We start from the raw sequence: 14,792 nt of genomic DNA on the forward strand, positions 1-14,792 counted from the left end.
TATTTTTAGAAATTGACTAATTAAGTGATTATGTAGCCATCCAATCAGCCTTAGGCAAGGAAGGCCCACTTCTATATCCTCAGGTGCCAACTCATTCCTTAAACAAGGGCTTGGTAATCAGGATTATAGCAATAGCACGTAGAGTTATATATTGCTCCATAGTGCTTTACAATTTACAGTATCAGCATATTTCCCTCAATCTGGGTCCTCATTTTACTGACTTCAGAAAGATGGAAGGCTGAGTCAACCTTGAGCTGGTGAGAATCAAACTGCTGGCAGTCAGCAGAATTAGCCTGCAATACTGCATTCTAATGCATTCTGTGTCTATACATAGTGTTACAACAACTTTCAAGTTGGGCATGACTTTGAATGAACCATTATGGCTACAATGCTGCAAAAAATACAAAGAGTCTCTAGAAGGCAGCAAAGAAATATAGAACATTCTAATTTTTTGCAATACTAGTCTCTAAGTTGATGGAAGTCCATAAGAGTCTAGTAGGTCCTAATGGAGGCCATAATCTTCTAAAATGGGATTTCCTAAACTTGGCAACTTTAAGACACATGGACTTCAACTCCCAGAATTCCCCAACCAGCATTACTAAGAAAGTCCATGTGTCTTAAAGTTGTTAAGGTTGGGAAATCCTGTTCTAAAACCAATATGTACGCCATTGCATCTACTATAATCCTAGCAACACTTTTGCAGTCCTGAATATAGGCTATCTCCCATAATTATGCCTGGAATATAAAAAGTATTGTTTTGGTGAATGGCTTAAATATTTCAAACAGGTTCTCTAAAAATACATAAGACAGTAACACTCTTGTATGAACTGCAGCATTCAAACAAGTAAAAGTATTACTAGGTGATCAGTGTACCAGAGCTAATTACTCTTTTGTCTACATATATAACACCAGTTCTCACAATATTTGGCAATCTTCCAAGATTTGAAAGCCATGTTTCTTACATTATTACTTAATCTGAGAAATTTTAGGAATGTACAGGGCTGTTTTAATCAAAATAACTCTTTTTCTGCAGAGTGAAAATGTTCATTATAAGCACATAATGGAGAATAGTATTTTATATATGTGGAGAAGCACTACAGGTTCTTGCAGCACACCCTGAATTGTGCAAGGCACCAATGTTCCTTCACCTTATATCCCCTGTAAAAACAAAACTACAGCTGCCACGACTTTCTGTCTGCTAGCTCCCTTTGATGAAAAGTTTTGTGCCCTCACATCTGGCTAGGTCAATGTTTGAATGAATACCAGGTCCCCACCTTTTGTCCTGACAACAGATGTATAAACATTTCTCAGATGAATGGGAGGTGAGTGAAAGGCTATAATTCTTCAAAACACTTCAGGAAGAATTTGTAGCTATGCTTCTGAATTTGATTTATATTACTTTTTTGTTTTTCTATGTCTGCAGTGCACACCATTGCTGAGACACATTTTAAATTCAGCTCAAGAATTCCAAATAAAAGTCTTGATAGTTTGGATGCAATATGTGATTTCCAAGTTCCTTTGGTGAAACGGCCAAACGTTTAACATATATAATTATATGTTAGAATTATAATATCAAATTATATTATTTAAGGTCAACCTATTTTCCAAAGCACCTGATAGCAGGACAAGAAGCAATGGATGGAAACTAATCAAGGAGAGAAGCAACCTAGAATTAAGGAGAAATTTCCTGACAGTTGGAATGACTTGCCTTCAAAAGTCGTGGGTGCTCCAAAACTGGAGGTTTTTAAGAAGAGACTGGACAACCATTTTTCTAGAATGGTATATTTCCTGCCTGAGTAGTGGGTTGAAAATCTCTGAGGTTCCTTCCAACTCTGTTATTCTGTTATAATACAGGCCTGTCGTAAACAATATTGGTAGTCCTCAACTTACAACCATTTATTTAGCCACTGTTTGTGTTATAATAAAAAGTATAACTTATGACTGGTCCTAAGTTGCAGCATCCCCATGTCATGTAATCATCATTCCCAGCTGTCTTCTGACAGGCAAAGTCAAGGGGTGGTAGCTGGATTGGCTTAATGACCACATTCATTTAACAACTGCAGTGATTCACTCAACAGATCATATAATTGGGCATAACTCACTTAACTGCCTTGCTTAGCAAGGGGAATCTTCGTCCCAATTGTGGTCGTAAATCAAGGATTACTTGTATCTGCTGTATCAGGGGTCCCCAACCCCCAGTCCGTGGACCAGTAGTGGGCCGCAACATGCCAGCAACTGGCCCACACAAACAAGCAAAGCCCCATCCACGGGATGCTGCCAGCACACAAAACCACACCCTCTCTGGTCCACGGAAAAACATCTCTCTACGTAACCAGTCCCTGGTGCCCAAAAGGTTGGGGACCTCTGCTATATCATGCACACTCATGCCTTGGTGTTTTTTTTTCTCTCCTATACCATCGCTATTCAGAGCTATAGGAAGATGCTCCTAGCATCCAGATCTAGGACAATGAAGACTTTTCAAGCATAGAGAGAAGAAAGTGGAATTAGGATCAAGCAATGACCTTATTATCATGAACCATTTCATGCAGTGTGAACAATAAATGCCTGGGAAAAACACAGATATGAACTTGTTCTGTGTGACTAGTTTAACTTCTGCACATTGTGCTAAGGCTGTATCATGGTTTGTTCACTTCTGACCTGTAGGATGTGAAAAGCACCTACATTTCACTTGCTTCATTCCAAAACTTCCATTAAGCAGAAGTTTCCAAACAGTCTGTTGGATTTGTTGGAGACTTTATTTATTTATTTATTTATTTATTTATTTTATTTTATTTTATTAGTTTTATATACCTCCCTATTCCCGAAGGACTCAGGGCGGTTTACAGGGCAAAGTTAAAAGACAATATTAAAATTAAAATTAAATTAAATAACAATTAATAGCCCAAAAAGTTAAAAAATTTAAAAAGTTAAAACCCCTCAGTCCAGGCCAGATAAATTAAATAAGCAGGTTTTTAGGTCCCAGTGAAACGAACGAAGGTCGGGGGCGGTCCGGAGTTCCACAGGCAGATCATTCCATAGGGCAGGTGCGCCCACAGAGAACGCCCTTCCTCTGGGGATCACCCGCCAGCACTCCCTAACCGGCGGCACCCTAAGGAGGCCCTCCCTGTGGGAGCGCATAGGACGATGGGAAATTGATGCTGGCAGCATGTGCTCCCTAAGATAATCCGGGCCCATGCCATTTAGGGCTTTAGGACAAGGCAACTGATTTGTAAAATGCTCTTTTAAAACTGAGGGGCTGCATTGCTTCTGGAAGCAGCTTTTAAGAGGCACTTCCCTTAGAGATCAAAGAGAAGCAATCTTCTGAAATGTTTTAAAACCCTAATGGCTTACCAAGTCATGTGAGTCATTGTGACTTGAAATCGTGGTTTAGCATGTGTAGCTGTAATTTAATCATCAAGCCATGATAAGCAACGCCCACACTTTGGCAGTTATTGAACCACAAAGACCAGGCTGGTAGATAACGGCAGCAGCAGCAATTCAAATTAGCGCGTGGTTCATTCTTAGGCTGAAAAGTGGTAGGTTTGGGGCAGAATGGAGAAAATAGATAAAATCATGAGTAATTGGTTTTCATGCAATTATAAAACAAATGGATCCCAAATCAGAAAAAGGATCAGAGAGGCAAAAAACACCGTAAGGGCTCATATTCTTCTAGACATCCTAACAGTATACTATCGGGAGGCTTGGACCCTCTTCCCCACATTTTGCAAAACACCTCCTTTTCAGTCTTTTTCTTTCTCTGCTCCGTACTGGGATCCTGTTAAGTTAGAACAATTAATCAGTGGAACCAGGGCTTTTTTTTTGGTCATAGAACACCCAGAACCCAGTTCCGGCACCTTTTTGGGATGGAACCTTGTAGGGTAGGCAAGGCGGGTTGTATGTCATGTGTGAGTTCCGGCACCTTTTTTTTTTCAAAAAAAAAAAAAAAGCACTGAGTGGAACAACCTGCCTCCAGAAGCTGTGAATGCTCCAACGCTGGAAGTTTTTAAGAAGAGATGGACAGCCATTTGTCTGAAATGGTATAGGGCAGACATGTCAAACACAAGGCCCGGGGGCCGGATCCGGCCTGCAAAGTGGTTTCATGTGGCCCGCGAAGCCATCCTGGAAACAGTGAGGGAACGGCCCCCTCTGCCTTGGCCCTGGCCCAGAGACCCTCCTTCTGCCAGAGACCCTCAGATCTGTCCCACTCCTGCCCAGGCCCCCATAGGCACCCTTGATGCGAACGATGTAGAGCTGGCCACGCCCACCCAGTAGGCCATACGCACTCTAGCCACGCCCACCCAGTAGGCTGCGCCCACCCAGGCCACACCCACCTGGCCCCCTGAGGGCAACCGCAATGCTGATGCGGCCCTCAGTGAAATTGAGTTTGACACCCCTGGTATAGGGTTTCCTGCCTGAGCAGGAGTTGGACTAGATGACCTCCAAGGTCTCTTCCAACATTGTTGTTGTTGTTATTATTATTATTATTATACCTTGGGGAGCACCTGCGGCCAGCATCAACTTCCCTCCGCCCAGTACGCACCCACAGAGAGGGCCTCCTCAGGGTGCCACCGGTCAAAGAATGCCGACTGGTGGCCCCCAGGGGGAGGGCGTTCTCTGTGGGCGCGCCGGATTTATGGAACCGTCTTCCGGTTGAGCTCCGGATGGTGCCTGACCTGCGCTCCTTTCGGCGCGATCTAAAGACTTATCTCTTTGAACAAGTTGGCCTGGCCTGATGGGATGGGGTTGGGTTTTTATTACTTTTAATGTGTTTTAACCTATTGTAAGAGTTGTGGGCATTTTGTTTAATCTCTTTTAATTTTTGTATTTGGTCTTTTAACATGTACTGCCCTGTTCACCGCCCTGAGTCCTTCGGGAGAAGGGCGGTATACAAATAAAATAAATAAATAAATAAGGTTGACTCAGCCTTCCATCCTTCCAAGGTAGGTAAAATGAGGACCCAGATTGTTGGGGGCAATTAAGCTGACTTTGTAATAATGCCGCTTGGGGGGGGGGCGAAAGCCCTAACAAGCAGGCATATACATAGAATGAAGGCTACTGCTAAGCTTGTAAGCCGCCCTGAGTCTTCGGAGAAGGGCGGGATACAAATGTAATAAAAATAAATAAATAAATAAATAAATTTAAATAAATAAATAAATAAATAAATAAATAAATTTAAATAAATAAATAAATAAATAAACAAATAAATAAATAAATAAATAAATAAATAAATAAATATGTGGCTTCAGGCGCAGGAGAAATAATATTACACACCTGGGATTCCCCTCAGCGGCCCCAAACAGATTTCCCCACCAATACCCCAACGCGCAAGCGCGCTCCTGAGAGTCCACCGGCTAGCCAGGTGCGGGCGCGTGCCTGTGGCGCTTTTTTTTCCCCGCACCTGTTCCTGCGCCCCCGGCGCGCGCGCCTCCCACGGCCGCTCTCTCTCACTCTCTCTCTCTCTCTCTCTCTCTCTCCCGGGGCGAGGCGAGGCGCGGCAGGGGGCGGCGCAGCCCGCTTACCTGAGCGAGTCACGTGGGCGCTTCCCGGCCAAGGGGGTGGGCTTTTTGCTTGTCAGAGGTGTCGGGGAGGGACGTCGAGGGAGGGGTGCGTCTGTGTGTGTTTGTGTGTGTGTTTGTGTGTGTGCGCGCGCGCGCTCCTTCCTCTTCTCCCGGAGTCTCCAAACTGGCCCCGTCTCCGCTGGCTTCGCCTCTTCCAGCCTCCTGGGTTCTCCCGGCGGGGAAGGAAAACGTCTTCCGCGAGGAGACGAGAGGAAAAGAAAGGAGGAGGAGGAGGAGGAGAGGAAACTTGGAAAACTTGTTCGTCAACTCCGCCGGCTCTGCAGCCGCTTGTGGCCGGGGCGAGGGAGCGAGGGAGCGCACGAGCGGGAGCATGAGAGCCAACTAAGTGAGCGACGGCCGCAAAAGGGGGTTCCGCTTGGAGGAGGCGCCGGGGGGGGTAAGCGTAGGGACGGCGAGGGGTGGGGGGGGAAGGAGGGGTGCCGCCGATCGGGTTAGCGAAAGGGCGGGGAGGGAAGCTTTCCCGGGCTTTTGTTCTCCACCTGACAGTCCTCTCCTCGGCAGTCGCCCTCCCGTTTCTCCAGATGGACCTGTCGACGGAGTGGACTACAAGTCCCATCTGCCTCGCTGCCCTCAGCGTGACAGACTAGAGGCTGTTGGGGAAGCGTTTGGCGGGCACCGGGTTGGCGAGGGAGCCGGACAGCAAGAGGGGCGTCAGATGCTGACTTGAGGGGATTGCTGAGTGTCTCTTCCCCCCCCCCACCCTTCCTGCTCCCTTCTCCCCTGATCTTGGTATGGAGAATGTTTTTCTCGGGTTTTGCGCTTGTTGGCGTGGGTTTGTGCCGGCGAAATTGTGCCCCTTGTACGGGCCCGTTGAACATGTGATAGACAACTTGTAGTCTGGCCTTGAACTAGTAACTTTGTGCAAAGTGCAGATAAGTGTGCATGTGCGAGAGGAATAAACCAAATTACATTCTGGCTCTGATTTACTCACCTTCCCTTTAATACTTAATCTAGTGATCAACTTGTTTTCTCCAAACTGTGCCATTGGTAAATGTCAAATATAGATAGATAGATAGATAGATAGATAGATAGATAGATAGATAGATAGATAGATAGATAGATAGATAGATATAGATATATAGATATATAGATATAGATATAGATAGATAGATAGATAGATAGATAGATAGATAGATAGATATAGATATAGATAGATAGATAGATAGACAGACAGACAGACAGACAGACAGACAGACAGACAGACAGACAGATAGATAGATAGATAGATAGATAGATAGATAGATATATCTTCCATCTATAATTTCTCAGATGAATCTTCTCCGGCTTTAGGCTTGAGGATTCCTCTGGCTGCTGTTTCTTTATTCCTGTCATTATATGGATTGACAGCTCATAGGCTGACCTAATCCTGCTAGTGCCTGGTGCAAATGGCCAGATGTTGAGCAAGTGATTTTGCGGATATTCCAAGGAGATTTGTTGTTATTCAGTTGATTTAAGAGCACAGATACATCTTTGCCCATTGCTTTTGCATTTTCCACATTTATATTGCGTCCACATGACGCAGTAGAGTTGCTTAGTTTGAGGTTCGCTCATTATACTATTTGGAACTAGTTGGTGTGGTTAGTTTATGGCTCACTGGGCTGTGGGGATCCGGTCAGATGAATATAAAAGTAGGATTTAGCTAACAGTGGATTAGCATATTTGGCAAACAAATCTTTGCTTTTAATAGTTTCTATTAAAAGTGTTCATGTACATAATATGAAATACATTGAAAGAAAAAATGTAGCAAATGTGGAAAAGAAAAAAGGAAAAAAGAGGCAAAGAAAAAAGAAAAGATGAAAAAAAGATATAAACAATTGGCTTTCCGTCTTTCTCTTGGCAGTTACACATATGATTCCAGAAAGAATTAGTTGGTTATTAGTATGACAAATTTGAATTGTATGATTTTTCAAGATATTTATTTATTTATCTGCTGCGTATCTCATTTTGAAGTGACTTTAAAGTTAAGACATGGAACAAAATTAAGATGAGAGAAATTAAAATTGTCACTGTTGGGGAAAATTTCTGTGATAAAATGGTGCTTTTGTTTCAGACAATACCTTATTTGACAATTGAACCATTCAAGCAAGGGCAAACACAATCTTAATAATGTAGGACACTTAGAAATTTCAAGGATGCACAAAGCCCTGTTCCTGGGACCCAATGAAAAGTATTCTCTCATCTTCCACCCCCTCCCCATCCTTTCGTTTAATGGATTCATGCATAGACCGTGGTTTTTGTTATTGCTGGTTTTATTATATTAATATTTATATTTATTAAATTTTTATACCGCCCTTCTCCCAAAGGATTCAGGGCGGTGTACAGGGCAATAAATATCAAAATACAAAATACAAAAGTTAAAAAAGATTAAATAATTATGCCCAATATAATTAAACGCTATGTTAAAACCCAAACCCATCAGACCAGGCCGGCTTGTTCAAATAAATAGGTTTTTAGATTGCGTCGGAAGGAGCGAAAGTCGGGGGCCATCCGGAGCTCAACCGGCAAGCGGTTCCACAGGTCTGGCGCGCCCACAGAGAACGCCCTCCCCCTGGGGGCCACCAATCGACAGTCTCTGATCTGAGACACCCTGAGGAGGCCCTCTCTGTGGGAGCGCACTGGACGGAGGGAGGTTGACACCGGCAGCAGGTGCTTCCGTAGGTAATCCGGACCCATGCCATGTAGGGCTTTATAGGTCATCACCAGCACCTTGAATCTCACCCGGAGGGCAACTGGAAGCCAATGCAGCTCGCGGAGCAGAGGTGTAACATGAGAGTATCGGGAGACCCCCAACACCACTCGCGCAGCTGCATTCTGCACCAGTTGAAGCCTCCAAGTGGTCCTCAAGGGCAGCCCCATGTAGAGAGCATTGCAGTAGTCCAAACGAGAGGTCACGAGTGCATGAGTGACTGTACGCAAGGCATCCCGGTCCTTAGCTTAGCTTTTTCTATTTTTATTATGTTCAGTGTATATTTTTTTTAAAAAATGTGTATAGAAGTCATCAAAGAATAGCATTAGAAACTATCTTTAAAAGTCATTTTTACCTTATTGCTGTATTCTAAAAAAGTAAAATCCACATTCAAAACCATTTGGCTATAATATTAAATGTTATTCAAATTCAGTTGTTTTGCCCCTATTTACAGAAAAATAGCATGTAGAGCTTTTGCACAATCGGTAGACTTGAACGAGCCTTAGGTTTTCAGAAGTACCCCCTCCCATGGTGGCAATTTCATGGGGAACAAAAACATAGAATCATAAGGATGGAAGAGATCTCAGAGATCTTCTAGTCCAGTCTCCTGCTCAGGGCATGAGCCTTATAGGGGTGTCAAACTCAATTTCATTGAGGGCCGCATCAGCATTGCGGTTGCCCTCAGGGGGCCGGGTGGGTGTGGCTGGGGTGGGTGTGGCCTACTGGGTGGGCGTGGCCAGCTCTACATCGTTCGCATCAAGGGTGCCTATGGGGGCCTGGGCAGGAGTGGGACAGATCTGAGGGTCTCTGGCAGAAGGAGGGTCTCTGGGCCAGGGCCAAGGCAGCAGGGGCCGTTCCCTCACTGTTTCCAGGATGGCTTTGCGGGCCTCATGAAACCACTTCGCTGGCCGGATCCGGCCCCCGGGCCTTGTGTTTGACATGTCTGCCTTATACTATCCCAGTCAAATGGATGTCCAGTCTACTTTTGAAAATCTCCATTGACCCATAACTCCAGGAGGCAATTGATTAATTGTTCTCACGTCAGAAAATTTCTTCTTCCTTCTTCTAGCTTTGATTTCTCTTTAATCAACTTCCCCCATCCTCAGGTGCTGTGGAGAATAAGTAAATCCTTTGTGAGAGCCCCTCAACCATTAGAAGACCGTTATCATGTCCCCCTAATGATAATCCTTTTCTTTAATAGGCTAGAAGATATACCTAGCTCCTTCAACCATTCATCCTATAATTTGGCCTCTAGATCCTTTGCTGGCTGATTAAATTTTGCAGGGTGAGGAAGATTGGGTGGAGTTGCTGAAACCTCAAACAGGAGCTCTTGACACGGCAACTTTTTGCTGCAGGGCTATTCTTGAATGTGGGGTGTGTGTACTTTGCACTCACCCACGTTGTACAGTTATTTGTGGATAGGCACAATTAAACAGAGTGATTGCCTTCATTCTAAGACGTAATATGATTTGTTCCGTTTGCATACCTTTAGCTACCGTGTGTGGCTTTGTATTGTAAGAAGAAAGCCGAAGATGCCTTATTCAATAAACAGAGATTTCTTCATGGATGAATAATGGGAATTTAAGCTTTTATTACAGAACGAAAATAGCTGTTCAGGAAGATTGGTGTAGAAATCCTTCCTTGGTGTATGTTGCTTAGCTCAAGAGATATCTGTTGGTGATTCAGCAGAGCAGGAATTTCAGCAAGTTCCAACCAGACCCGAAAAGTGAGGTTGGTCTGGAGATACCACTGTTTAGTTCAGAATTCAGCGTGACCTTCTTCAAATATGTACATTATTTACCCAGAGTTTCAGATTTTTCCATGTTAGACATGGCAAGTAAATATAATTGTTTTCAGATGTGAAGGGAGGTTATTTTCCATTAAACAACAATTAGAAGTTGTCTGGGTTGGTGAAATTGTGACTTTTACCCCTGTCCCTGACTATATTACTATTGGCCCTTTGGCATTAAAACAATACAAATTTTTTTTTTCTCTAGGAAAAATTATGTAGTGAACATGTTGGGACTGGCACAATTCATGTTTTGTTTCCATAAGTAAGTATAGCTTGTAGCAGTGTTTTTTTAAAGCATCCAGGCTAATTAACTTTAATTAAAGACTATATTGGATAACAAATTAGATCAGAGTTTAACCACATCATGTCAATTTTTAGCACGCTAGAGTTGAACTGAATTGAGGAACATTTTCTAAAATTATGGGATGCTTTAGAGCACGGGTGTCAAACTCGCCATATCACGTGATGTGTCGCAACGTATCGTGACTTGTTTTTACATTGTCAGAGCTGGGGTGGGTGCGGCCTCCGCATGATGCAACTGGCCCATGGGGCTGGCAGTTTGACACCCCTGCTTTAGAGCCAGGTTGATTTCTTGGCAGCAATATAGAAATGGTTTGTCATTACCTTAAAGGGTGGCCCCCCCCTTTTTTGAGATTTCCTAGTACTCTCCTATCCCAATATACTAACTAGCTCTGACTCTGCTTAGTGTTTTTCAAAATTAATCAGGTTCTTCTCCATCTTTGGATAATATTTCTGCTAAAAGGTTTACAGTGGTCATAAGAACATCAAAGAGTATGTACTGTCTCTGAATAGCAACAAAATAGAAGAAACTACACTAATGGAAGTATGATATGATATGAATGTTTTCCCCACATTTAAGCATTTTATGTTTATTCAGTCAGTGAAAGCAACTGAAACCACAAATCTGTACACCTTTAGGTATTTTGAATTACACATGCATGTAATAAACATGCAAAGGATTAAATTGGAAATCGGATCTCCTAAGCAAACTACAATATACGAGAATTGTCCCACTCCATTCAGTTTATTTTGAATGTAGAATTGTGTTTGAACAGAAATCTGAGAAGTTTTGTCAAACAATGGAAGTCAATCTACAATTCTTTTAAGCGACTCAAGACAATAAAGTAGATTTTCTACCGTAGAGAGAATTTTGTTTTTGCAAAATAAACTGTTGCAAATAAAAGGACAATGAATTATATGTAGGAGAAATAATCTGTTTACTAGGTCTGAAATAAATCAAGTGATGCTCTTTAAGAAGACCAATCTCAGCTTATAAAACAATACAAATATATTGAATAAAAAACTATCACTTGGAAAAAGATATATTAGTTTGAGTTTGATCTTCTAATCAACTTGTACATAATATGAAAATAAGTAGTCTTTGATGGATTTTATATACTGCATAGTTTTGTGGGGTAATCATGTGTGTGTGTGTGTGTGTGTATAGTATTTATGTGCGTATGTATAACTATAGCCTTAGTACACCAGGAAGTAATGCCTATTGCATACGTTTTTATTTACACAGTGTAAAAAGAACATGATGGAAAAATAGTTTCTTGAAAGTCCAAATTTAGAAAGTACGGACAGCGTAAGTAACACCATTTGGGGCATTGAACTTAATTGAACCATGTCTACATGGAAGGAAATAATCACAGGTAATTCTCAACTTACAACCATTCATTTGGAGAGTGTTATAAGAGCACTGAATAAAATGACTTACGGTCCTCACATTTATGACTGTTGCAGAGTCCATGTGGTCACATGATTTCAATCCAGGTGCTTGGTATATATTAACAATGGTTTCAGCATCCTGGAGTCATCTGATCATCACGTGACCTTCCCAGCTGGCTTCTCACAAGCAATGTCAATGGGGAAGCTGGCAGAGAAGGTCTCAGCTCGCGTTCGTGTGATGTCTGCCTTAATTACCATGGCAAAAAAGGTCATAAAAATGGGGGTGGTCACGTGATGCCTCATTTAGTGACTGCACTGATTAACAACAAATTTTCTGGTCCCAATTGTGGTTGTAAGTCAAGGACTACCTGTGTTTGCAAAACTCTTGAATGGCTTATTTTGCTATAGTGTGAATTCATACCATCAAACCGGGACTATAAATGGCTTTACTCTGAAGAATGAATTTTAATTAAGAGTATTTAAGGGCAATAATTACTTGCTTTAAAAAATTATTAACTCTTAAAAACAGTTTTTTTTAAAAAAAACCTGTAAATTTTTTCACTATATTCTGCTGCTCTCCTGTGGGAAATTAAAAGTGACTATAGGAATGGAATGGCATTGGAATTGGAATTGGAATTGGAATTGGAATTGAATAACAGAGTTGGAAGGGACCTTGGAGATCTTCTACCTGCTCAGGCAGGAAATCCTGTACTATTTCAGACAAATGGTTGTCCAATCTCTTCTTAAAAACTTCCATTGCCAAGGTGGAGAGCGAGTGGCTTTCGCAGTAGTCAACTTGTACCATTTCTTATTACATTGCCTGTGGTCGCAGTGTAAAAATAACTAAGCAGATGTCTCTGAAGATTTAAGAATGGAATGAAATATGGTTTACTCATATTTTTCATTTTTTTCATCCTCAGTTACTGATTCAAACATTGTGCTAATTGAATGGATAGATGAATCACACTAAGCGAAAAACAAATAAACTAACTTTGCATTACATGTAAATTAAGGTAGTTGGTTTAATAATCTAAGATAATGGTTTGCTCATTAAGGTCTATTGAAAAAAATCACTATCCATAGGTTCACTTAACCTTCTGAGCCACAAACAAGCAAACCACTTAACTTTAGTGTAGTAAACTTGGAGTCTAATATTCAGGGGCTTAATATATTTAAGATCACATTTAGTGTGATGTCCGAACTGTAATTTAAGAGAGGTGAGAATAAGTCAGAATGAGACTTGCATTCTTATTTATTTATTTATTAAATTTATATGCCACTCATCTCACTTTGTAAAGTGACTCTGGACAGCTTACAATTAAAATAATATAATATATATTTAAAACATTAAATACACAGTCAAGCAGCAAAAAAGGCAAGATCAGTACTGTAAGGCAGTAGTATCTTCTCAGTTAATCCACCACTCCCATTGAAGACCTCAGGCTAACTGGCAGAGCCAGATTTTAATGCCCTTCCAGAGTCTAAAAGAGTGGAGGCAGACCTCACCTCAAGCAGAAATCTATTCCATAGCGTAGGGGCCAAAGCAGAAAACATTCTCCTTCCAGATTTTGCCAGCCAAACGTTTTTTAGTAACGGGGTTGGTAAAAGTTTCCCCTGTCCAGCCATGACCGAGTCTAGGGGGCAGCGCTTATCTTAGTTTCTTAGTGAGGGAGCCAGCGTTGTCCGAAGATATTTCCATGGTCATATGGCCAGTATGATTCTCACCAAGGTGCACAGAATGCTATTACCTTCCTACCCAAGTGGTACCTATTTACCTACTTGCATTTGTTAGATGGGCAGGAGCTGGGCCAGGAAATGGGAGCTCACCCAGTCATACAGTGCTCAGGTCTCTAACCTGGGCTCAACTTTCCAGCTGACAAACTAAACATCTTTAACCACTGAGGCTTCACACACCCTGTGAGGTCTGTAGCATGCCTCTTCTGCTGGACTGAGTGGGCCAGGCTGATAACATTGAAGAGAGATGGTTCCTCAGATAGCCTAGTCCAGGGATAGGCAACCTCGGCTCTTTTATGACTCATGGACTTCAACTCCCAGAATTCCTGAGTCAGCATAGCTGACTCAGGAATTCTGGGAGTTGAAGTCCATGAGTCATAAAAGAGCTGAGGTTGCCTACCCCTGGCCTAGTCCCATATCATGCAGGGTTTTAAAGTTGATAACCATACACATCAGTTTCTTATCCAACACAATCATGATGAAGTCCTTGCTTGAAATAGAAACCAATCACAGTTTAATGGAATTTCTAAACCCAAAGAATTGGTGGCCTTTTTCTTTTTATTTCCTAGTATTGGGATTGCATGGTGATCTCTAGAAACAAGCCCCAAACCTGGTTAGTATGTTGAAGATCAGCCATGGCATGTTGCAGAGCAGCTATGTTCACACATCACCATAGTCTTAATATATGTGAGCTCTTAGTTAATCTATGGCTACAAGGAACTATATTTAGACCAAATTAATTCATTAGCCATGATTAGAACCTTGTAGCAAATTTTAGATGTCCTGATAGTCAAAGGTAAAATTATAGCAGTTAGATGAAAGAAAAGGAGATGAGTGTAACGTTATAGTTAAACTTTATTCAGGATATGTTTTTAAAAAAGGAAAAAAATCTCTCTAGATTTGCAGTAGCAAATTTTCCACATGAGAGCAGTAATTACTAATTAGTCATAGTTTATGCAATTCTTAAACAATGAATGAGGCCACGTTCATGGACCCGTCACACCAGTCACTGAGGAAAATGACGCTTCTCATGTGCCGAAACATATGATACAAAAATACAGAAGCAAGTTAAGTGAGGAATGACTGATTCGTGATTTGTTTCACTCTGATGCCTTAAGAGCAAGGTTATAATGGGAAGAAGATCCGGTAGAGGGAATGTGTACAATTGGCCACTTTTATTATAAGATCCATATGCAAAATTTCAGCCAAGTAGAATCCTATCCAATAAATCCGATAATCAAAACAGGTTTAATCTTTTTTACTGGATCAAGGAGATTTCTGAAGTTGTGATTGTGAGATTTTCAGATTC

General features: G+C 41.8%; 1 protein-coding gene across 1 annotated transcript in view; it reads left to right on the forward strand.

Moving 5' to 3' along the window:
- Positions 1–5,747: 5,747 nt before the first annotated feature.
- The window catches only part of ATP8B1 (ATPase phospholipid transporting 8B1), a 96,138-nt gene continuing 87,093 nt past the window's right edge, over positions 5,748–14,792 (forward strand). Inside the window, exon 1 of the mRNA XM_083354795.1 lies at positions 5,748–5,955. The gene's annotated coding sequence lies outside the window, so the exon portion shown is untranslated. The remainder of the gene's footprint in view (positions 5,956–14,792) is intronic.

Source organism: Vipera ursinii (genome assembly GCF_947247035.1).
Source record: "Vipera ursinii genome assembly, chromosome: 2".
In the NCBI taxonomy this organism is placed as follows: Eukaryota; Metazoa; Chordata; class Lepidosauria; order Squamata; family Viperidae; genus Vipera; species Vipera ursinii.